The sequence below is a fragment of the Mustela erminea genome, chromosome 1 (genome assembly GCF_009829155.1).
Source record: "Mustela erminea isolate mMusErm1 chromosome 1, mMusErm1.Pri, whole genome shotgun sequence".
NCBI lineage: Eukaryota > Metazoa > Chordata > Mammalia > Carnivora > Mustelidae > Mustela > Mustela erminea.
The window spans coordinates 152,612,650-152,638,871 of NC_045614.1; the positions used below are offsets into that span (position 1 = coordinate 152,612,650).

Genomic DNA, 26,222 nt, shown 5'->3' on the forward strand with positions numbered 1-26,222 from the left:
ATGTCCAGCCCATGTTCCATCTGGATATACAGGACAGTAAATTTTATAATCAATGGTCAAGCAAAGTAAGTTGAAAGCATGCCAGTTGCTGTGTCTGGGAAGCACAAGGGGGTTGGTCTTTATACCTCCCATCTAGAGTATGTGAATATTTCTGAGAATAAGGGTTGTCCAGGCACCAGCCACTTTGTACTTTGTACTAAGATTTTCAGACAAATGTCCCATTGGTCAGCAGTCAGGCAAGGGCAGGGAGACCTTATGGGCAAGTTGGGAAGGCCCCTTTACCCATGATTCCCACACAAGATGGTCTACCTTCAGACCATCTGCCTTTGGGAAGCAGCTTTCAGCCTACAGAAATAGTGACAGAATGGTGATGATAGGCAAAACAGAAAGTGCTATCATTTCTCCCATCAATTCCATACTCTTGGACATTATCCTGATGCATGTATTCAACAAATACTTATGGAGCAACCACTATATGTCAAGACTGGGCTTGGTGCTGAGATGTACAGAGAAGGAGACAGGTTGGAAAGACGTAATAAACAGATCCACATCAATCAAATCTTTTTTTTTTTTTTTTTTTTAAAGATTCTATTCATTTACTTGACAGACAGATAGAGATCACAGTAGGCAGAGAGGCAGGGGGAGAGAGGAGGAAGCAGGCTCCCCGCTGAGCAGAGCCAGACTCCGGCTTGATCCCAGCACCCGGGGATCATGGCCTGAGCCAAAGGCAGAGTCTTTAACCCACTGAGCCACCCAGGCGCCCCAATCTGATCATTTTAAATAGTGTTAACTGTTGGGATGGAACAGGAGGAATGCGGTTGATAGTTACTAGGAGCGGGGTGGGGGGGTCAACATAACAACGGAGCTCAGCGGAGGCCAGACTCAGGAGGGGGGTTGGGGGAAGAGGATGGGGATGGTTCTGGGGGCCACCGTGGAAGGCTTACGCCTGTGCAGCTGTTCCCGTCTCTTCCACCCCAGCCAGGGCAACAGGCCCTTGGGGATAGCAGATGTGCTCCAGGTCCCATGGGTTGCTGGGGCTCCTGAGCAGATAAAATTATCACAAGTAACATTCATGCTGCTGTTGATTTTGTTTTCCAGCTGTCTCCACCCAAGATTTCATCTGTATCCAAGGAAGCTGATTCCATGTGTTTCAGAGGTGTAGGGGTACACTGGTGGATCACTGGAATGTGCTTTCAAAGTTATTGTTACTTAAAAACACTTGCTTGGCACTCACGTTGTGTCAGGCACAGCACTTTGCAAATGTTAAGTCATTTTGTCCTTACAGGAAACCTACATGCCAAGTGCTGAGGTATTACTATCCTCTGTTTACTCATGAGGACATGGGCCTGTTCTGCCAATCACTGCCCTTCCCCATCAGGTGCAGTGTGGTCTCACCTGCTGGAAACATCAGCATCGGGTGGGGATAAGGCAGCAGCAGCCATGGGGTCAGAAAGGCAGACCTTTGACTGCCCACCAGCTACTGAATCAGACTCTGTTCTCTCCAGGTGATCCTTATGGATGGCCAAGTTCAAAACCATTGATCCAGTCCATTTTTTTCATTTCTAGGGAGATGATCTAAGGATGAGACTTCCTGATTAGCTAATCCTTCAAAATCAGATGAGTGTTCATTTTTACGCACGCTTTTTCCTCCTCAGTTAAAGTTCATTTCTCAGGTAGAGGAACCATGCACAACAGGGTTAGAATCAACCAGTAAACAACATGAAAGCAGGACATAGTATGTGCAAAGGGCTGGGTTTGGTGGTGCCGGGGGGGTTGGGGAAAGTAGATCAGAGAAGCCGCAAACAACAAGGCATTGTCCCTCCCTGGAGGAGAACCTTATCCCCATGTGGAGAAAAGATACATAAATGTCAAAAATGTCAAAAAAGATACACATATGTTTGGGCAGACAGACAGAGGTACTGTATTTTTACAGTGACATCTTATCCCACAAACAACTGAGGAGTCATCAGTTTAACTGTACATCTCTGAGAGAAAGTCAAGAAGCAAGAGAGAGGGAAGGAAGGGAAGGGAGAGAGGGAGAGGATGAGAGAGAAAGAGATTGAGGAAGGAGGGAAGTGAGGAGGGAAGGAAGGGGGGAAAGGAGAGAGGAAAGGGGGAGGAGAAGAAAGGGGCAGGACAGGGAGAAGATTTAATGTTGGGGGGTATTCCCCCCACATTCCTCCAAGGAGATGTCTCAGAGGCAACCTGCATTTCCCTGGGAGTCCTCAGCTACCACCTGCTTCTCAGCCAAGAAACGCGGCCCGCTCCCATGCTAGAGGGAAAACTGACTGTGTAGGGCTTACTGAGAGACATAGGTGTCCCATACTTTATTGGGTGATTTAAAGGATTTTCAAGAGACATTTTTTATTAAATATGTTTTCATCTTTGTGCTGACTTCAAACACTACCCTCTACCTAAGAGGTAACTGGACTGTGTGTGAAGGCCTCATATTTTCTGACTTTCTCTGTTGTCAAAACTGAGAAAGAAATTGGCCAACCAGACCCCATCCAAGGCTGCCAAGTCCACACTGAGGGGAGGAGACAAGGTTGCTGCCTCCAGAGGAAGCAAGAGCATCACAATCTCTGATGGCATCTGTCATTGAGAATTCCTGCCCGCATTGTCACAGGGCTTGCACAGTAGAAACATGTGCTCACACCCTCCGCAAAGTACAGCGCCAGGTGTATCTGTGTCCATGAGAGGGTGCAAGGTGAGGGGTCACCGCAACCCCAGTTCCTCTTTCCCCACCCACACGTTTCTTGTCCTGGAAAGCCGAGGCCCTTGTACTTGGCTTCTTGCGGCCAACCTCTCCTGTTGGTGCTGCTTGACCCTGTTGTGACCTCTGCACGGATCAGGCAGAGTGGACCACTCAGCACAGGCTGGACCCAGTTACCTCCAGGGTCTCCCTCTTCTAAACACAATCCGAGGGGTGCCCAGTCCTGCGGTCAGGTGGTAGCAGTCTCTGGTACTGGAAGGATCTGTAGATTTAGGGCTGGTAGCCATCTCAAGCACACAGGAACAGGGAAGAAACACAGGGACGAGGTGGCCTGAAGTGAGCAACCAACCAGGTGAGCAATCTCCCCCTTCAGGCTTTTTGTGCCCAGCTGCACCTGACACACCATCCTAGGTGTCCTTTACCTAGGCCTTTACTGCACCCCATCCCCCTTTTATTGAGCTGGTGGGCCTTGGGTTGTCTTCTGTGTACAAATGAAGCTTTGCTGGCCTGGGCTTTATACTGTCCTCCTGGGGCTCTGAAGGCCCCCCTAGAGCAGATAGGTCTTCTACCCACTTCGATACCTCACTGGAGAGCTTCAATCACTTGTGACATTCTGTGATCCCCAAAATGCAAACTTCTAGAATTTAGATGGTCTTGGCAAGCTCACTTGTCTAATTAAATCCCTTTCTGTAGGATGGACATTTTTTTCTTGGTACTATGTAAAATGCCCATTCTTTGGGCGAAATTCTTCCTTTTCTGATGGTTTCTCAGGGCTACCATCACCCTTTCCAATGGTGAGCATGAACTTTCCCTACTGTTTAGCACATTCGGAAAAGATGTAACAGTGCGCCCCAGGGCTTTAAACATTTTAGCACTGGGTTTTTTCCTTTTTCAAATTAATGTTATTTGAGGCAATAGAGAAGAGATACAACCCCGGCCGCCTCTGGGTTTCTTCTCTCTATACCCTTCCTCGACGGAACAAACTTTTGGCGCACTGATCAGGGTGGCTGATTGTTCATCCTTATCTTGGGCAAACATCGAGGAGCATCCATTACATAGTAGAGACATCCTAGGGCCTGTCCCAGGGTCTGGAAATCTCCCAGAAATACAGTGGCATGAAAGATACCTCCCCAACACAAAGGAGAAACTGGGCAAATAAGATGCTAACAGCCTTCAAATAGAGTGTGTGCCAAGTACAAGGGTGTCACCAGTACAGTTAGGACTGGAGAAGAGGTCAGGGCTAGAACAGTGGGGGGCAGGCCCCACGGAACAGCAGAGGGGCTTCAGCAGGATTTTGAGAGATTTACATAAGAAGAGAATGTAAAATCTGAGGGGTGGGGGTGGCAGGTTACATCCAGACTAGGGGAGAAGCACAAACAAGGGTGGAAGTGTCTGTCATAGGAAGTGGTTAGCCGAAGAATTCGGTTGGATGACAGGGTGTTCCCAACGGGAAGAAGGGAAGGGGCCAGAATTTGAATAACAGGCTAGGAAAATTCAACTCATTTTGGAGACCATCAAGAGGCCTGAGTGATTCAACTTAGAATTTAAAAAAACATTAGGAAAAAGAAAAACAAGATAAGAGCAGAAAGCAGACATCAAGCAGCTCAGAGGCAGTGTCTGACATAGGTCTGCAGGAAAGACAAGGGTTAGCGAAGGGAACCCGCGATGACACATTTCCCTACCACTTAACCTCCCCCGCAACCCCTGCAAAAGGGTCAGAAGTCTTTGAGACCAGGAAAGGCAAGCTGCATTATCTTCTACTTATTCATCAGGCATCAAGAAGCACTTGACTCATTTGAAGTCATCCCCCTGAGGACTCTGGGGGTCCTGATTCATCGGCCTTCCCAGAAGAATCCTCTCCAGCAAGAACGCATGATCACGAGACACTTGCTCAGTGGCTGGTGAAAGCAGTCTACAATTAGCTCAGGGCTTCTCAGGCCTTTCTCCTGCCTGAATCCAGGGAAGGGAAAAACCCCAAGTTACTCCCAGCCTCAGCTTACCACAGCACATTTACCAAAGGAATGCGGAGGGAGACGCATCGCACGAGAGGGAAACTGTTCCAAAATTATTACGGGGCAACACACACACACACACACACACAGGCGGTCATCCTTAGAGAAGGTGTGAATATCAAAGAAGGTGTGAATGCAGTCACTCCTGGAGAAGGTGGTAAAGGTGAGGTTTGTACTTGGTCTGCCCTGAAGGAAGGCCTAATACTACAAACTTCCATGGGGAAGACAGTATAAAGATAGTCCCTCACCAGACACTGACTGATGGTGAACCATCTGGGCTAACCAGGTGTCTCTGTCTCTGTCTGCTACATAATAAAGAATTCAGGGACAGGGGAAGGGCATGATATAGGAGGGAAATAGGCCATAAAGAGTCCGAGTGTCTTCCTCAAGGGCCCTGGACAAGGCAGTGCGTGGCTCCCCCTGTCATCCAGAGGCGGTGTTCTGTCCAACAGTTCCATGGGACGGATGAGAATGATATTATCAGAAAAGGGGACAGAGAATAGAGAGGACAGCCACTGTCAGTGGAGGAGGATTTCTGGGAGGTTGTGAGGTGGGGGTGTTCCTGAGGCTCTGAGGGTTGAGTGGAGGAGGGGGCACCCATGGTGGTCTTCTAGTCAGGAAAGCCTGTTAGCCACAGTTCAGTTAGTGACTTGCCACTGATGGGAAGGCCAGACCTCCCTGAGGTCACTAGCTGCCGTCAACCCTGGACATGTCCACTTCCCAGCACATCCCCACATATATGGAGGGGACTCAAACTAACTTCCCAGTGACTGTACTGTCCCCCTTCTGCAATAAACAGGCCATCTCCCCTTTACTGATTGTCTCTTCCAACTAGTTTTCTAAAATCTGTAAATAGAATAGCATGTGTCTGATTTTTAAAAATTCAAACAGTAGCAAAGGCTGTCCAATAAAAAGAAAAGCAGCAGAGGTTTAAGTATAACTTTCTTGCACTTCACCTATCAATGTAAAGCAGCTTCGTGTGGCTTCCACTTCTGTAGGCAAGGAAAGTAACCCACTCTGTGTGTCCTTCTGCTTCTACTCTCATCTGTCCCATCCCTAATGCTTGCTCCCCTTCCTGTTGTGGTTACATGGCACCAAGGTTCATAACTTTTATGTTTTGTTCCAGAAACAGAATTGCTAGCGCTTCATCTAGAGCTTGGTTCTTAAAATTAAAAACAAAGAACCAGTATTTATCATATACTAGTTGTGTGATTACTGTCCTGTCCAGAGGCAAGCAGAGACCCGAAGAGAAGAACGCGTGCTACTCAAAGGGAAATGAGGTGAACTAAGCTGGGAGGAGGACTTGGGGAAGGGAAGGAGGTATTAAAGTTATTTCTCCTCAGCATGTTGAAGGCATTTCTCTGACTCCTATTGTTGGGTTGAAGGAGGGGAGGAACAAAATCAGGGGCCTTGTATTCATCTGTATTTTTTGAGTACCAATTATGTGTTAGATACTATGCTAAGCACTTAAGATGCATACAAAAGCATTTCCCCGCCTTCAAAGAGCTCCAAGGGAGAGGCAGGAAATCAAAGACAGACTAAAAGCTCCAAGGCAGGGTTTTGTTCACTGCTGTAGTTTTAGTAGTTTAGTACTTAGATAAGCCAATTACTGAATGAATGACTGGGTGCAATGCCTGAGTTCAGCACAGTGGAGGCAGTGTGGGTTGGGGGAAGGAAAAGGGATGGGGAGGGGCACCTATAGGACCATGGAAGGAGCCCTGGAGGATGCCTCGCGCTTGAAGACTCAGAGGACTTTTCCAAAGAGAGCTTGAGTTGAATAGTGAAGTGGGAAGAGGATATGGGAAGAAACCGGGGAGAGGGGATCCCCAGTAGTATAGCAGAACCAGGAGGTGAGCTTGGGAAGTGGCCGATGAGGTGAAATGACAGGAGGACCCAATCTACAAGGACTTGTGTGCTGGGCTGACTGCCTGGGCTTTATTCCGGGGCACTGGGGATTCTGGGAGGGCTGTCAGCAGGACAGCAGCGTGCTCAGCTCTGTGATTTAGAGATACCTCTGTGTGGGTAGGGACAGGGGTGGATGGGGCTGCAGATGCGAGTTCAGCCAGGGGACAGGCTGTCTCTGGCATACAGCATGCTGAGAAGCTGGACCAAGGCTCTGAGGGTGGAGGAAAGGGCTCAGCTCGGAGAAACATTAAGGAGGTAGAAACTGGTCAGTTTGGAAACTGAAGGGCTTTGTGGGAGAGCTCAGACAGAGTGAGCGCCTGATGTGAGTGGCTGATGGGGTAGTGGCATCATTCGCAAAAAGGAGGATTAAAAGAAGGGCTCAGCAATTTCTAGGAGTGCTGCAGACTGCTGTGTGTTGTGCATGTGGGACATCTAAGTGGGGACGTCCTTAGGTGGATCTACTTATACATCAGAGAATTATTGGCAAGTAAGTGGTATATAAATCCAAGGACAGAGAAATGTAGGATACTATGTACATGAAAGTTTATGGGAAATGCCACCTTTAAGGATGAACAGACCCAGAGAAGTCCCTTAAGGAGACTGGGAGGAGAGAGGGTATCACTCTTCCAGTGTAGGGTCGTGTGTGAATAAATAAAATGAAGGAATGAAGTCTGTATATTAAATTATTTATCCCTGCTTTTCCTTCTTGAAGTAACTTAAGCACTAGCCTGTACATTAAGATTCTGTCCCCATTAATCATAGAGCAACAGCCGTCAGAAGCACAGCCTAACTCTGGATGTGATTAGAAAGTTTCCCTAGGATTTTCAAAAAATACTGGAAGTCATGAAGAGTCTCAGTAGTTTTCCAAAGAGTGGTTTCTTTGGAAGTTAGTTTAGTTTTGTTTGTTTTGCCTTTTTTTTTTTTTAAAGGTTTTATTTATTTATTTGACAGACAGATCACAAGTGGGCAGAGAGGCAGGCAGAGACAGAGAGGGGGGAAGCAGGCTGCCCGCTGAGCAGAGAGCCTAATGCGGGACTTGATTCCAGGACCCCGGGATCATGACCTGAGCTGAAGGCAGAGGCTTCAACCCACTGAGCCACCCAGGTGCCCCTGTTTTGCTTTTTTAATTTAAATTCAATTAGCCAAGATATAGTTCATTAGTTTCAGATGCAGAGTTCATAATTCATCAGTTGCATATAACGCCCCCTTCTTTTAAAAGATTTTATGTATTTATTTGACAGAGAGACACAGCGAGAGAGGCAGCACAAGCAGGGGGAGTGGGAGAGCAAGAAGCAGGCTTCCTGCTGAGCAGGGAGCCTGATGTGGAGTTCAATCCCAGGACCCTAGGATCATAACTTGAGCCAAAGGCAGACAAGAACTGAGCCACACAGGTGCCCCAACAGTTTTGTTTTGTTTTTTTTTTTAAAGATTTTAATTATTTATTTGACAGAGAGAGACCACAAGTAGGCAGAGAGGCAGGCAGAGAGAGAGAGAGAGAGAGAGAGAGAGAAGGAAGCAGGCTCCCTGCTGAGCAGAGAGCCCGATGCGGGACTCGATCCCAGGACCCTGAGATCACGACCTGAGCCGAAGGCAGCAGCTTAACCCACTGAGCCACCCAGGCGCCCCCAACAGTTTTTTTCTTAAGTAAACTTTTCATTTTAGTTTTAGGTTTGGAGGAAAGTTGAGAAGATAGTAGAATTCTCATAAACCCAACACTCAACTTTCCTCTATTGGTAACGCCTTACATTAGTGTGGTTTGCTTGCCCTAACTAGTGAATCAATACTGATACTGTTTCTAACTAAAGTCTATGCTCGGATTTCCTTGGTTTTTAAGCAACGTCTCTTTGTTGTTGCTGTTCTAGGAAAGTATCCAGGATTAGCACATTACACTTAGTTGTCACATCTCCTGACGTTCCCCTGGGTTGTAATAGTCTCTTACACTTTTCCTGTTTTTGAGGACTTTGATAGTTTTGAGGAATGTTGGTCATTATTTATAGAACTGCTCTCAATTTGGGTTTGTCTACTGTTTTTCTTACAATTAAATTGGGGTTATGGGGACACCTGGGTGGCTCAGTATCTGCCTTTGGCTCAGGTCCTGATCCAGGGTCCTGTGATCGAGTCCCTCATTGGCCTCCCTGCTCAATGGAAAGCCTGCTTCTCACTCTCCCTCTTCCCCTGCTTGTGTTCCCTCTCTCGCTGTGTCTCTCTCTGTCAAACAAATAAATAAAATCTTTAAAAGATAAAAAAAAAAACAAAAACTGGGGTTATGTGTTTTGGGGAGGAAGACAACAGAGTTTGTAAAGTACCATTTTCATCACATCATATCAAGGAACATACTCGACGTGAGCTATCACTGTTGATGCTGACTTGCTCACCTGGTCCAGGTTGTGTTTTTCAGGTTTCTCTTCTGTAAAGTTAGTCCTTGCCTCCCTAACAAACTGTACTCTTTGGAAGGAAGTCAATATGTACATCCTACACTTAAGGGTAGGAAAATTATGATCCCCCTTTTTGAAAGGAGCAGGCAGTTAACTTTTTAAATTCTTATCTTGCCTTTTCATTTGAAGGAAATTTCTCTCCAGCTTCCTTTTCTGCCTTTCAGATACTTTTTTTTTTTTTTTTTAAGATTTTATTTACTTATTTGAGAGAGAGAAAGAGTGCATACAGTTGGGGTGAAGGGCAGAGAGAGAAGCAGAGTTCCTGCCCAACAGGGAGCGGGGTACTTGATCCTGGGACCCTGGGATCTGACCTGAGCTGAAGGCAGGAGGCTTAACTAACATTACACCTCTCCTCCCACCCCCGATTGAGCCACCCAGGCATCCTCAGATGCTCTTTTAAGAACACATAGACCTGGGGCACTTGGATGGCTCAGTGGGTTAAAGCCTCTGCCTTAGGCTCAGGTCATGATCTCAGGATCCTGGGACCTCAAGATCCTGGGATCTCAGGATCCTGGGATCGAGCACCGCACCACCGGGATCCCTGCTCAGTGGGGAGTCTGCTTCCTCCTCTCTGTCTCTGCCTGCCTCTCTGCCTACCTGTGATCTCTGTCTGTCAAATAAATAAATAAAACCTTAAAAAAAAAAAAAAAAGAGCACATAGACCTATCAAACCATGGAGCCTGACTTTAAAGGGATGTTTTATGGGATTTAACATTTCTTAATGTATCTAAACACATGCAATCTCAAAATACCACGTGGCCAGATTTTATTTTATTTTTTTAAGATTTATTTATTTCTGGGGCACCTGGGTGGCTCAGTGGGTTTAAAGCCTCTGCCTTCGGCTCCGGTCATGATCCTGGGGTCCTGGGATCGAGCCCCACATCAGGCTCTGCTCCGCGTAGAGCCTGCTTCCCCCTCTCTCTCTGCCTGCCTCTCTGCCTACTTGTGATCTCTGTCAAAAAAATAAATAAATTCTTTAAAAAAAAAAAAAAGACTTATTTATTTCCTTTGGGGGAGGGCAGGGAAGAGTAGAGAGTGAGAGAGACAGAAAATCTCAAGCAGTTTTCCCATTGAATGCAGAACTCAGAAGGGGTGTGACTCAGGGCTCCATCCCACAACCCTGAGATCCTAACCTGAGCCAAATCAAGAGCCAGATATTCAACCAACTGAGACCCCCAGGAACCCCCACATGACCAGATTTTAAAATGCAAGTAGTGACTCCCTTCCAGGTAGGCATTGGTTTACAACTGCCTCTGGCATGATGATTCCCTTTGAAGCAAGCCCAGAATGATGACTTATACAGGGCTCATCCCTTGTCCACCCTGCTGGTGTTCTGTATGAGGCTGCCTTAACTTAAAAGTCAGGAATGAGTGAAAAACCCCTCAACAAGAGAGAAGAATCAGAAAGGAAGTACTTGAGAGGACTGATGTGTCCTTGTATTATACAGATAAATAATCTCCTACTTTGCTACAATAATAGCATCTCTTCTATAAACCAAGAATATCATGGCAAAGCCACACAACACGATCAGAGATTGCATCCCTAAAAAAAAGGCAAAGAATTTCACAACAAGGAAAGATTATTTAAAGACATAGAGAAACTCCACCAAGAATAATATAATGTGAATTAGGAAACATGGCACATGTATCTCAGCATAATAAATTTTTATAACTTAATAAAAAGTTATTGAGCTCTGGTAAGATAAGGCCCAAACCTGCTGCTTTGGTTTTCTCCTGTGACTGTGTCCTGCTGCCCCCTTGGGGCCTCACCACAGGGTAAGGAAGAGCAAGGAAGTGACACAAACTGTTTTTCTCGCACTCTTTTTTCTATCCTTATTGCCTGGACTTTGAAGTTCAGTGTCATGTAAATATTAACTCACTTCTTAAATAAAGAAAGCCTCAAAGAACAAACTGTAATCTGAGCATATGATTTACGCCAACATTTTCCCATGAGCTCTAAGGATTCGGATTTCTTCCCTACCAATAGGTCTCTATTTCACAGAATTAGTTTGAAAATAGTCTTAACTTATCATCACTGTTATTATTATGATGATTATGTGACTGAAGTATTTTCCAAAGAATGCCTGAGATGATTTTAGGTGGGAACATCCACTATGTTTCCTTTTAAATATATTTAAATTAAAAAAACTAATTTGAGGGGTGCCTGGGTGGCTAGTGGATTGAGCTTCTGCCTTTGGCTCAGATCATGATCCCAGGGTCCTGGGATGGAGCCCCGCCTTCATCCGGCTCCCTGCTCAGCGGGGAGCCTGCTTCCCTCCCCTCTCTGCCTGCCTCTGCCTACTTGTGATCTTTCTCTCTCTCCCCACCCCCCCACCCCCGTCAAATAAATAAATAAAATTTAAAAAAAAAAAAAAAGCAACTAATTTGACTTGGGGCACCTGGCTGGTTCAGTCAGTGGAGCATGTGACTCTCGGTCTCGGGGTTGTGAGTTTGAGCCTCACACTGGGTATAGAAATTACTTAAAAATAAAATCTTAAAAAACAAATCCTAATTTGACTTAAAGAAAAAAACACATCAGTAGCAGTACACCTGGTGAAAAGTAGAGCAAAAATGATCACTGGCTAAAGTTTGGGACTTACTGATCTCTTACTAATCAGTTTCACAGGGGAAATTTATTGCATGTGTAAAGCCTAGATCATATTATTATAACTTTGGGAACAACCAACAGCATTAAGATGGTGGGTTTGGTTTCTTTTTTTTTAAAATTTCTTGTTTTTGCTAGTCACGTTACCCATAGTTTTCTTTTCTAATGCAATTGTGTTGATCACAATGGTCTAAGTAATTCCCAGGAAACCTTCAAACCAAATTAGACACCTCACTGACACAATCTTTGCAGAGGTGGTCAAGAGAAAGTTTCTCTGAATTTCTCTTAGAGAAGTTTTTAGATTTTCTTCCAGGTTATATTTTATTTTCCCCAAATTAAAATAATATAAATTACAGTGGCTTTTTCTAATATTGAGAGCTTTAATGTACATTGCTATTTGAATTGCTGAAGAAATAGTCCCTTACTTATGAGATTTTGATTTTATAAAAATTCCACGTTTTAATTACCCCACTCTCCCCCTGTCATGGTGTGTTCTTCTGCAGGGTACATCTCATGTAGAGTTGGCTTGCTGGACCTGAACTGTGTAGCCAGTATGAGCTCAAGCAAATAAAGACTGATATTTTTTAAAAAAACGCCAATTTCCTTAATCTCTTTTTTTTCCTCCCACAGTGTGATGTTTCTCCTTGACACCTAATTAAATGCTTTTGAGCATTTGCTGAATTACTGCGTGGTTAAGCCCCCTCAAGGGCAGGAAGCTTAGATATTTGTAAATTTCCTCCACACACCATTTCTCATTAGTTAACCTTTTTCTAAATAGTAAGCCAACCACTTGTAGTCAATTCTATCACTCCATGATTAGCCTGCATTTATCTGTACGTAACACTGTTGGTGGTTTTTATTTGTTTTGAGGATTGGCATAGACAAAACAAATGGCTGTTATGTTACAGAGTTTTGAATTTATCCTAAACTATGATCACTGCTGTTACCTTAATGCTTAAGCTCCAAAGAATACGTTTGTTGTTATTCTGGCTGTTAATATTACTTTATCTTTATAAATACATCCCTCATTTTGCAAAATGACTTAATTTGTTTTATTGATTCTAGGTATCAGTGGTAGTGTACCTAATAAGCTTTGGAAACACAACTGTTATCACATTATTTCTGAATAATACATTAACATTCGTTCTATTTGTGCCCATTCTCCAATCCCTTCTCTCTCTCTTTCCCTCTTTCCCTCCTACTGCCCTTTCCTGTTTGCACCAAACATTTATTAAACATCTATATATCAGGCACTATGCTAGATGTTGGGGAGTCAATGACGGATGAACTCTTGGTTTCCCATGAAGCTTATTCTCTCAATTTAAAATCTTTCCTTCCTGTTTATTCCAAAGATTACATGGGAAAAATACACTTAGGAAATTCATGGGAAAGCGAGCAGACACGGACTGCTTTCACTGAACTGGAAAAAAGCACGTCACTCACCTTTAGCTGCTGCAGCTATCTTCCTTTCCCGTGGGCTCTGGCTATCTCAGCAATCCTTCTTTTCCCCCAAGAACTGGCTCCCGGGAGGGCATTCTTCCTCCTCTAGCAAAAATAACTCTGGGTGGGAATATTAGGATGGACACCAGTTGGACAAGGCCCAGAGCAGCTGGAGAGTCCTCCTAGAAGACTCAGATGTTCACGCTCGTCTGGTGTGGCAGCTTGAGGCCTCTGGTAGAGAGCTCCTGTAGGAAACCACAAATGCACAGGAAATTGAGGAAAATCAGATAAAGACAAACCATTAAATGACATGTGTACAGAGAGGAAACAGTTAAGAATTAACCCAAATTAATTTAAGGCTATAAGAACAAGTGGTGCAACGGTTTAGTTAATCAGTAGCTAGTTTCCAAAGCTAGGGTATTTGAGCCAAATGACTAAGGACCTTCAGAACTATAAGGGGGCAGGTGGTTGGAGAAATGGATCTACCACAGAGAGAGTCACCGACAGCTGTGGAAAGTAGAAGTAGGCGCTGCATAGTGGACCAACGTTGGTTCATACATACATCCATCTACCTACATCACACATGTATTGATCCATTCAGCAAATGCTTGTTGGGTGCCACTGTCCTAGGGGTGGTGTTGAGGATAGAGCAGTAAGCATGCCCTCAGGGACCTTAATATTCAGAAGCATGCACGAGGCACACTGAACAACAAACTGGAATTTAGGTAAGGAATATATAAAGAAAAGACAATGTTAAAACTTGAGTCTGCTGAGTTTGGCTAGTTTCTTTAGAATATCAGGGCCCAAAGAACCTTCCACTGGAAAAAGCTGTCACCCACTCCCTCACCCTTCCCCTAATCTGAGATTGTCTCCCTGTCTTTTCATTTTTTTAGCTTATAAAGCAACATCATGTCACCATCTACATCTTTAGGCTAAGGCCCATCTATATTCAGATCTCTAGTCCTGCTCTAATAGGAAACATAAGACCCTTGGCTTAAGTATCAGCTTCTTGAATTTCTGATTTCTTCCCTGTTTTTGACCTCTAAAAATTGAATTCAAGTTCCTGGACTTTCCAGACTCAGTATTGAGTCTGTTTAACTCTGTTTAAATGCCCATCAATCTACGTGACCTTACTCAAATCCTTAACCCAGCCATGAAGAATGGAGTGTGGAGTATGACAGTCTGGTCAGAGTGCCAGGGAATACAGTGGACAGAAGTGAACAACCCTAAAAGTGAGATGGGTTAAATGTCTGGAGACCAAGTTAGAAGATATAGTCCACAAGGGTCATAGTCTACTGGGGACATGTTGCTTCTAGAAGACTCTCCCAGAGGTAATTCAACCCATGTTGTGGTTTGCAGATAGTTCAGTGGTGAGAATAAGGTGTCCTGTTGTAACTAAAATCAGGAAAAAGACCATTTGTAAATTCAAATGAGACAGAAGGTTATAGGGTAGAAGGGTGACTATCCCCCCACCCCCACCCCACTGCTTTTTTTAGGTAGGCTCCACCCTGGGCATGAAGCCCAACACAGGGTTGAAGCACTAAGCAAAGAGCCACCAGCTTCTACAGCAAAAAGTGCAGTCCTTCCACCCATGGGTCCTGTCCCCACGCTACTTAAATAAACTTACTAAGGCCTCAAAAATTCTTCCTTGACCATTGCATAACATTTTTAGTGGCCTGTACGGGGTTTACAGGGTGAATCCAAGAGATTTTGTGCAACTTGTTGAGTCTCTTTTTATTTCTCCAGCCTCTACTTCTTACTTATTCTTTTCTGGAGATGTCCCAAATAGTATGACCCTTTCGAAAGTGTCTTTCCTGAGTGCTCAGGAGAGCACCTGTTGGTGGTGGCTATAACACGGGAAGGGATGGACTCCTGCTGCCCCACTAGATACTATTACTTTGGCTATAATAGCACGGGGCTCAGAAATCAGAGTCCCCTTATTTTTCCTGTTCTTTTAATGCATATATTCTTGTCAGGCACAGGACGACCACATAAGCTGTTTGGACAGCCATCAATCTCAAGACTCCCATGTAAGGTTTCTTCCTAAATAACCCAGTGTGATCCCTTGATTAGCATAAAATCCAAGATACATCTGATGCCATGCTTCCTGAAAGGTACTAGTCAGAACTATTACCCAGTTGGGGAACTCACCCAACAGAGGACCACTCCCCTGGGGCTGGATCATGGATGAAGCTCCCAAGAAAGTTGTCCAGATTAGAGAGGAGTTTGTTTTCTTCTGTCTCTCATTTATCCTTATCCAAGGGCTGTTTGGCGTTCTCCGTCCTGGTCCCCGATTGAAAGTACTTCCAGCTTAGCTATATGATACTTAACACAATATAAAATAGCTGCCTCTTCCTAACAAAGGCCAGGACCTCTACCCCATCCATTCATTCCAGACCTAGGCTTACAAAGGGTATTATTATTTTTTTTTTTTTTAAAGATTTTATTTATTTATTTGACAGAGAGAGAGATCACAAGTAGGCAGAGAGGCAGGCAGAGAGAGAGAGAGGAGGAAGCAGGCTCCCTGCTGAGCAGAGAGCCCGATGCGGGACTCGATCCCAGGACCCTGAGACCATGACCTGAGCCGAAGGCAGCGGCCCAACCCACTGAGCCACCCAGGCGCCCACAAAGGGTATTATTATTGGTTGCCAAATACATTGACTCCCTCAAAATGGAAAGCGGGAACCTCAATCTCTGTGGTGTTTCAGTCCATTTACCAGCAACCCCTATAGCCTGGAATGCAATGGGGAAGTGAAGGGAGATCTGCACTCCTTCTCAGGTATTACAAAGGTATAAGAGGGCTAAGAAAGAGGGACACCTCCCACCACTCTGTACCCCAGGAACCTTTGGCAATATTCTTGATGGTACTCCATTTGGCAATGGAGGGAGATTTTGGCAATGAACTCTTAGTTAATGTACGCTCCTCATTTTGTAGGGATTAACTATGAAATCAACTTCCTCAGTTCCAAAGGATTTACCTCTGGGCTGTCTCATAGCACACTGGAATCAAGTTGGACAATAGGATTTAAAGAAAAAGTGCTTCCTGTTTTTCTATAATAATGCCTAGCCTCAATATTCTCTGGAGGATGATGAAAAATGGCCCATTAATGGGTCCTTAAGCTTCAATACTATTTATTAGTTAGACCTTTTTTGCAGGTGTCGGGGAAAATGGACCAAAGTGCCCTACATCCAGGCCTTTATGGCACTGAGTCAGGCTCTTAATCTAAAGAGACTTGTAGATATGTCTGTCAAGATTCCAGGCCCCCCTCCTTTAGATTTTTCATGCCCTGATTGTGTAAATACACCACACCAATCTAAGAAACCAACTGAGTCAAACAAGAATATCAATCAGCAGAAGAAAAAGTCAAAATAAGCCTGCAGGCATGCCCAGGTCCCCTAGTAACTCCTCCTCCATATAAACCTTTGGAGCCTTCTGCTCCTAACCCAGTGGGACATACTAGAAGCAGAACATCATACCTACTGAACACTCAGATTAAGGCAGGGCTGTATCCACTTTGGGAAGTAGCAAATGGGGAAATGGGTACAATTAAGGTACATATCCCATTTTCCATGTCAGATCTGGCTCAAATAAAACAATAACTAGCATGATACTCAGAGGATCCATCCAACTTCGTAGATGGATGTCACCAGGTGTCTCTAACGTTTGATTTAACCCAGCAGGATATCTACATTATTGTAACACATTGTTGTGCCCCAGAAGAAAAAGCCTGATTTGGACTGGGGCACAGGAATGTGCAGATGAGCTGGCAAGTAGGGATAGAAATCATTATCCAGTAGGAGGAGATGCTGTTCCGAATGCTGAGCCTCACTGGAACTCCTGTGCAGACAGGACAGATCTGGCAGGGAAAGATGGGACCATATGGTCACCTGTTTATTGGGGGGAATGAAAAGAGGATTTTCTGAACCTGTCAATTTCAATAAAATTAAGGAAGTGACCCAGGAAAATGTTGAAACCCTAGCTTTATTTCAGGGGCGTTTAACAGAAGCAATTTATAAATATACAAATATAGACCCAACCGCACGAGAACGGATGCTATCCTGAACATACATTTTATGAACCAGTCAGCACCAGGCATTCACTGCAAACTGGGAAAGATGGCCCTAGGCCCTCAAACTCCAACCCAATGGCTGCTGCAAGTGGCTCCTGGAGTCTTTAATAACAGAGATTTGGCTCTAAAACAGGAGGACTGCAGGGCAAAACACAGGCAGAATGCAAGCTCAGGAGACTGGCTGCTGCTACTGCAGATCCCCCATAAGGCCTGGCTAAGCAGGGGCAGCCAAAGAAGCTGGTATCAGACGGGAGTTCAGGTAAGACCCCATGTTATAGGTGCAGCCAAACTGAACACTGGAGTAAAGAATATCTGAATAAATGCTCTCAACCAGAGACACTTCCGGCCTGCAAGGCAGAGGGACACTGGAAAAGAGACAGTCCTGGTCTCCAGAGAGAGGGAGAGGAAGACAGAAACTCATTTCCCAGGAGCAACAACCTGAAGAGATGGCATGATAGGACTGACGCTGGTCTGGCTCCACTGAACATCAAGATGGCCAAGCCTCAGATGTGGGAGGTAAATTTGTTGATTTTCTTACTGATATGGGAGCCACTTACTCTGTCCTTGTTCAGCACTCCAGCCTGACCTGTCTTTCTAAAATTACTGGAATAGAAACAGAACCTAAATCGTGTTTACAAACATCTCCTTTAACTTGCCAACATGAAAACCAATTAATAACCCACTCTTTTCTCGTTTTCTGTTCCTGTCCCACTGCCCTACTGGAAAAGGACTTCATGGTTAAGTTGGGAAGCCAGTTCAAGCTAAACTCCCTTGGATAAGCCAAATCCTTATGCTATACTGACTCCAGTTCTGGGCAATACAGAAAGGTTTACAGTACCTTCTTTTGCATCCCCTTAAGCAAAGAGGCCCAGCCTCTATCTGCCTTAGAATTGACTCCACTAGGAGAACATCAAGCATTCCAGTTTACATAGACTGTCCCCCAACAGGGATTTAGAGATAGTCCCCATTTGTTTGGCAATGCACTCAGTAGAGAACTTAGAGCTCTCACAAGGCCTCAGGGGACAATAGCACAATATGTCGATGATATTTTAATATGTTGCCTCATGAAACTGGCCTCAGACTATAATTTTATTGTATTAAACAGAGGATACTGAGTGTCATCCAAAAAGGCTCAAATTTCCAAACAGAAGGTACAATACTTAGGATATGAATTAACTCCTGGACATCGTTTCTTGTCGATTGAGAGAAAAAGAGCAATAACAGAATGGGACCTCCTGCCATAAAGAACCATCTCTGAACCTTATAAAAGGCTGCATTTTGCTGACTATGGATTCCAGGGTTCTGAGTCTTAGCCACTAGGGGGCCAAATGAAGAGCCTTTAAAATGGACAAAGAACAAGAGGCCTTTTAACAACTAAAAACGAAACTAATTTCAGCCAGGCTCTGGCTCTACGGAACTAGAAAAGCCATTTTACCCTATTCTGGGCAGGAAAAGCAGGACCAACTTCTAGGAGTACGAACACAAAAACTAGGGCATGAGTTGAGACCTGTAGGATGTTTTTCCAAAGCTACTGACAGGGTAGCACCAGGATGGCCAGCATGCCTCTGAGCAGCAGTACTAGTAGAAGCATCTAGACTTTTAATGGGAGAGCCATTGACAGGGATGACTCATCAGGTTCAAGGAGTTTTAGAAAGTAAAGGACCTCATGGATGACAGGGGGACGACTGACTAAATATCAAGCTCTACTTTTAGACTCCAGTGATACTGTTCTCCAAACTTATCAAACCCTAAACCCGGCATACCTCATGCCTGGACCAGACCACGCTACTATTGTGTGTGAACATGGCTGTAAAGAGGTAATAGAATTAGTATATTCCAGCTATCTGGATCTGAGAGATCAAGTCATAGACAATGCTGCCAATAGCTGGTTTATAAACGGTAGTAGTTTTGTTTGTTTGTTTGTTTTTTAAGATTTCATGTATTTATTTGACAGAGAAATCACAAGTAGGCAGGCAGAGAGAGAGGGGGAAGCAGGCTCACTGCTGAGCAGAGAGACTGATTCGGGGCTTGATCCCAGGACCCTGAGATCATAACCTGAGCTGAAGGCAGAGGCTTACCCCACTGAGCTGCCCAGGTGCCCCAGATGGTAGTAGTTTTATAGAAGGACAGGAAAGGCTGGCTATGCAATTGTTAGTTTAATGAAAACTACTGAAGCCACTTCATTACCGACCAATAATTCAGCTCCAAAGGCAAAACTGATAGCTCTCACTCAAGGTCTCTGGTTAGTGAAAGGCCTAAGAGTCAGTATAAATACAGATACAAAATATGTCTTCCTTGTTACTCATACGCATGGTGCCACCTGGAAGGAGAAAAGGATATTAACCAGTCATAATTCCCCTATTAAATATGGACCCGAAATCATAACTCTATCACAGGCGTTCATCTCTCTGAAGAAGTTGCTGTGATCTATCTTAGAGGACATCACAAGGGAAAAAAAATTAGAACCTAAAGGAAATAATTTAGACAATGGGGCAGCAAAATTGTCTGCTCCAACTAGCTATGAGTCTTATACCAGTGCTTAAATCCCTTAAGCACTGTTGTTCCCACTTTTACTATGGAGGAGAACAATGGGGCGCTTGGGGAAGGATATACTAAAAATGCCAAGGGATGGTATAAAAATGATAATGGAGAAATCTTTGGCCCTAAGGAAAAACAAAAGAAATTAGCAACAGGTCTGCACCAGGCTACTCATATGGGAAGAGAAACTTTACAGAATTTCACCAAACCCTTATTTGATGGAATAGGAATTAGAGCCATCTTACAAAAGGCACATAAATCTTGTGCAATACATGCCCGGGTTAACCCTGAAGATGCACTCTGACCACCCCCTCTTTTAACACCTGTCCAAAGATGAGGAACATATCCCGGGGAAGACTGGCAAATTGATTTCACACAAATGCACCTTACAAGGATATAAATATTTATTCGTCTAGATAGTTACTTCTACTGGATGGGTGGAAGCCTTCCCATGTAAGACAGAAAAGACTACTGAAGTAACAAAGACTTTATTAAGGGAAATCATCCCTGGGTGTGGGTTCCTTCAATCTCTTCAAAGTGATAATGGCTCCTCTTTACAGTGCAAATAACTCAACAGGCAGCCCAAATCCTTAAAATTAAATATTTTGTATATCCAGCCTGACATCTTCAATCATCAGGCAAAGTTGAAAAGGCCAATCATAATTTATTTTTTTAAAAGATTTATTTATTTTAGAGAAAGCAGGAGCAGGGCAGAAGGAGACAGAGGAAAAAGAGAGAAGCCCACTCCCCACTGAACATAGAGCCTGAAGTGTGTCTCCATCTCATGACCCTGAGATCATGACCTCAGCCAAAATCAAAATCGGAAGCTTAACGAACTACACCACCTAGGTGCCCAAGGCTAACCATAATTTAAAAAGACCTCTCACTAAGATAAGCATAGAAACACAAGAAAACTGAGTAACTTTTTACCAATAGGTGTCTTAAGCATAAGAATCACCCCACAGGAAAGATTAGGGGTAAACCCTTTTGAATTAATATATGGTAGGCCCTTCCTTAACTATTAATTTAACCTCAAACCCAGATTATAATAATCTGTTACATTTTTCATTAGAAGCTGGATTAATCCATAAAACTCTTAACAAATATGCCAATAAGGTACAGCCAAAACTGGACCCAAAGGAAATTCAAAATCCTCTGCAAGTAAACCCCAAAGAACTAGATTATTTAAAATATTGGAAGGCAAACTATTCAGGAAAACTAATTCCTAAATGGGAAGGACCTTACAGGATCATATTAAGCACTCCCACTATGGCAATCTACAAGGTCACTTGACATGGAGTCTTATTTCTAGAATTAAATTTATATCCCCTTCAACAAAGATGACAATGAACTGGACAATGTGTCCTCATATTCCTGTGACCAGCAAAAGAGCTCAAATTCCTCTCAAACAAGGAGATAAGAAAAAAACAAAGGTTTTTTTTTTTTTTACTTGCTATCTCCACACCATAACCAAGTGGTGAGTATTTTCTAAAATGGGTACAATGTTGGACTGAGCTACAAACCAATCTCCATGCTGAATTTGTGGCTTATGGTCCATATCAAGCACTTCAGGCCTCTGTTGGTGGGTTTTTCCATTACAAAGTACAGACTGGCCTTATTTACATCAATACATAGCCAATATGATACATCACCCCAATACTAGCACATATAGGGATATTTCTATTACTGAAAAGGATGTTTCTTCCCGACCTATGGTAAATGTTACATGTGAGTCTCCAGGCCGTAAGAGGCCTTTCTCTTATCCTCAGACTACCAAAATTTTAACTGAATATGTGAATCTACAGATTGGGGCTTACAACAATGAATTCCCCAACTACTAGTCTTTCCTATTGATAAACCAGGAAGGATTATATCCAATATGGAATGAATATATGTGGCTTACTCCCACAGTAGGACAACTAAGCCAAAAGGCCCTTCCATGCTGGGAACAGAAAGAACCATATCCTTGATTTATGCCCAATGGTACTCACCAAATCAGATGGCTCTTTCCAGAAGCCTGTGACCATACCATTACTTTATAGGCAACTGGTTTGCTATTAGACAAGGTGACCAGGCTTCACACATCTAGCACCTAATGAAACACAATGGTTATGTGGGCCAAATTTAAGGCCATGGCTTCTGCCACGCTGGACTGGAAGATATACTGTTGGTTATGCCCGAATGCATGGGCATTGCATTGCAAGTATCACAAGTTCAGCTAATCTTCCATAACTAAAACAATGATGGACAAGATCTGTGTTCCATTGGCATGACCATTTGATGTGTACTGTTCTTCCATCAGTAGGTTTAGAAGATGTCATTTAGCACATGGAGGTCCCTGATAAATCCACAATTAAGGCCTTAAATGACTCTTGAAATAGGATTATGGTATTAAACACTGAAATAACTCAAGTGTGTAAAGCAGTTCTACAAAACAGAATGACATTAGATGTTGTAACAGCAGCACAAGAAGGAACATATTGCATGATTAAAGTGGAATGTTGCCTCTGCATTCAAGATTATGACCAAAATGTAACAAGATTACTTACTGACATGAATAATCAAATTGGTGCTCTTAAAGACCTTACATTGCCACTTAAGGACTGGCTACATTCCTGGTCAGGAGGGGGGACTAAGGCTCACATTAAAGGGTCTTCTCATTGCTTTTCTTATTTTCATTATAATAATCCTAATGTGTTTTGTCACTTTGTTCTCTATTGTTGAAATATATGCAAGCAATTCCTGACTCCTTTGCCCAGCTGGCAGATGATCCATACTACTTGAAACAAATATTTCCCAATGTCTTCTGGGGACTCTATAGCAATGGCCTTCCACAGCAGTTACTTGTAGGGATAGATAGTTAGCAATTTTGGTCCATAGGTAGGGACATCTCTACAACTCCTGTGAGCTTGAAGAAGTCACAGAAGATGAGGCCTTCACCCTTCAACAACCCTAAAGATTTAAGGACGGCACACTGGTCAGGGGGGAAATGATAAGGGATAAAAGCAGAAAAAACATTCACTTTTGGCTCAAAAGGCTGGCCTATAGGCTGCATCCTTCCAATAAGGGTCACATATGTGCTGGTTGCTACATTCTTAAAAGGTCTCATGACTATCTGTGTATCTCACTGATTGTTAATATTAAACTGAAAGATAAGCACCAGAGAAATCTTGCAAAAGGTAGTTTTATGAGTAGAAATTCGAAGAAAACATTTATAATCTAATACTCCCTGCACCCCCACTCCCAGCACTAAGTATACAAACACCAGCTTCATACAGCAAAAAATGAAGTACTTTCTGCCCATGGGTCCTGTCCCTTTGTTACTTAAATAAAATTACTAAGTTGCATCATACAAAGTCTCAAGAATTCTTTCTTGACCCTTGTGTTTGAAGACTCTGTTAACACACCTACGAACTTTTAAGGCCCTGCAAGAGCAAGCTCCACTTTTCCGGAACAAAAAGTAAATAGGTGTGTGGGAGTTCAGCAAGGGATTCTTCCATACTCAAAGGAACTGCTTCCAAATAATTCCCAGCAATAGTTAACTGGAGGACTTGAATTAATTTTTCTTTTCCGAGGCCATTGAAGGACCCTGTGTTAGTCTTCTAGGGATGGCATGACAAAAAAACACAGACAAGGCTGTCTAAACAACAAGTGTTCATTTTCTCACAGTTCTGGAGGATGTTAATCCAGGATCGAGATACCAGCAAGGAAGGGTTGGTGTTCTCTGAGGCCTGTCTCCTTGGTTTGCAGGTGGCTGCCCTCCTGCGGTATCCTTACATGGCCTTTTCTCTGTGTGCAAATCCCTGTTGGGTTTTTGTGTGTGTGTCCAAATTTACTATTCATATAAGGAAAGCAGTCAGATTGGATTAGGGTCCACCTAAAATGGTCTCATTTTAATTTAAACACCTCTTTAAAGGCCCTATCTCCAAATACAGTCATACTTAAGTATGACTTTTTAGGGACAAAAATCAGCCCTTTACAGCCCTCTCCCTTTGTTGATTCTTGCTGTCTGGATGCCCTGTGATTCACTGTGTGGAAAAGAGCATGAACCACAGAGAGAGCCAGTGACCATAGGGTCCTCTACTTCCTCAAAGAATGCTTGCCTCAAACTAAGAGAGAAGTGGAAGTGTCTTGGGATATGTACCCCTTTATGGATACTTGCCCTCTATTAGAGACCCATCATTCATGCACTCCCAGGATTTAGGGGATTTCCCTGCATTTTCAGGGGTGACTAAGTTTCTACTTGAAGCAGCTGAAATATCTATTTTGTACCTGAGGATCACTCGAGAAAAGAACACACCACTCAACATCAGAGGTTTCAGACTCAGGAGTCTTTAAAATCTCAAGTTGTGGGGCGCCTGGGTGGCTCAGTGGGTTAAAGCCTCTGCCTTCGTCTCGGGTCATGATCCCGGGGTCCTGGGATTGAGCCCCGCACCTGGCTCTCTGCTCTCTGCTCCGCAGGGAGCCTGCTTCCTCCTCTCTCTCTCTGTCTGCCTCTCTGCCTAGTTTCTCGCTGTCAAATAAATAAAATAAAATAAAAATTATTTAAAACCTCTTTTCAAAAAAAAAAAAATCTCAGGTTGCTTTTGGGAACAAACTACAATATGGTAACAGAGCCAAGATGAGAGGAAGTAAAAGAACTCTGCAAGGCACAGCTGGTAGCACTCCGAAAGTCAGTGTTTCCTGTCTGCTAGCAAACCTCATTCTTCCACAGGGGTCTTTTTCCATGTTAGTAAGTGTTGTAATGCCAGTGGCTGAGGTCAACTCATTGAAAAGCAGGTGTTTCCATTTTACCTTCCTAATCCCTGCCTGTCCCTCTCATCAAGTTTCTTCCTTTCTAATCCCTCTTTATCCTCCTCCTGCTATTTGTTCTCACTTCCTCCCCCATCCTTTCGAGTGCCTCAATTCCTCCAAACCTTGGTCCCTTCCCCTATCAATCCCAGTCCTTCTACATCGCTCCCCACTCTACAGATCCCTCCCTTCACAGCCCAGTCATTTACCCAGTCCTTTTACGCCTGTTACGCCAGCTCCGTTCATTAGGCCTAGTCCTCTAGCTCCTCCCACTCCGCCTAGCCCCTCCTCCTGCCCCATCCCCCCATCTGCTCCTCCCCACCTCAAAGGGAATGCAGACATTTTCATAGTAATAAACAGCTCAGTGGCCTACGGAAAAAGTGTACCAATTTACTCACGTCAGTGCTGAATTCTATGAACGGGCTTTCTGTCAGAAACCCTAGGACTCTTTTAAACTATTTGGTAGCTTTTTTTTTTTTTTTTTTTTTTTTGCGAAAATAAACATCTTACTGCTGTTTTATCTTGTATTTTGATTACTAGTAAATCTTAAAGCTGTTTTTTGGTCATTGTTGTTAAGTGTATTTCTGATTCTGTTAATTGCCTGTGCTTATCTTTGTCCGTTTTTCAATAGAGGTGCCTTTGTCTTACTGATTTATATTTGGATTATTAGTCTTTTATGTATCTCACGAATATTTTCTCTTCGCTGTCCCTTGTCTTCTGACTAACTGGGCTGTGACGGACTGCATATTCCTGAAAATGCTGTTATGCAGATACAACGGGATACTGACCAACTAAGATTTTGCAGAAATGGTCAACGTTGTTAAAAGAATTCCATCCAGTCCGAATTCCCAGCGGCAGACAGGCAATGCACGGAACAGAGAGTATCCGGGGCTGCATAGCTGTGGGCCTCTAGCTTCAGAAAACGCCCGGAGGTGGGCACCGAGTGTGGAGCCGCAGCAGGCCGGCCAAGCCCAAGCAGGCCGGGAAGGCGCCCTGCGGAGACCTGCGGGCAGAAGGACCGCAACACTGCCGGGAGAAGCGCGGCAAGGCTGTGGCCACATCCTTTTCCCCCAAAGTCCCGGTTTCTCCGACTCAAGAACGACCTCTGGAGGTAAATCTCTACGAAACTCCGCTCCATTCTACCCATTCTGAAGCCACCTCCACAGCCTGGCTCGCCCCTCCCTTTTCGCTTTCGAGAAGACTCGCAGTTCCGGGGCGGGGACCGCACGGGCCTTTCTGGAAAACGAAGTCTCTCAGAAGGGTTCTGGGAATCGTAGTTCCAACCCTCACTTTGCGCACGCGCACTTCTGTTTTCACCGTGCGGTTCCGGCTCTGCCCCCCCGCGGGTAAGAGACAAGGGCACCTTTGTTGCGCTGGTCTTCGAACTGAGTTCTCTTCGGCTCCTTGTCTCATGGGGTCCCGGTTTAGAACGGGCTTGGGTCTTCTGTCAATTTTAATTGCAAACTGTAATTGGGCAATTACAGCGGTTTGTGAGAATCTCCAAGATGCTAGATGCCGGGGCAGTGCATTAGGGCCTGGAGGAAGAGGCATCAGAGCCAAAACCTTGGGATGTGATTTAGGACTAGAACGAGGCTATACGTCCAAATACTGGGGCTTCGAGAGCCCAGGGACCCCAGTGATCACGGCAACGACCTTGAAAGGAACTTTGAGTTACTGAGGAGATGGTGTGGTCCTCTGACCGTCTATAGGTGTT

The 26,222-nt window shown here is 44.2% G+C and overlaps 1 long non-coding RNA gene across 2 annotated transcripts; it reads right to left on the bottom strand.

Annotated features, from left to right (window-relative positions):
- Window positions 1–880: 880 nt before the first annotated feature.
- LOC116593249 lies at window positions 881–25,722 on the bottom strand. 2 transcript variants are annotated; one of them, XR_004286845.1, is made up of 3 exons: window positions 25,297–25,722; window positions 13,113–13,354; window positions 881–1,040 (listed from the first exon to the last, which is right to left on the bottom strand). It is a non-coding gene; the product is annotated as an uncharacterized LOC116593249 (long non-coding RNA). The 2 variants fall into 2 exon arrangements; XR_004286844.1 differs by lacking the exon at window positions 881–1,040 and adding an exon at window positions 2,107–3,044.
- Window positions 25,723–26,222: the final 500 nt, after the last annotated feature.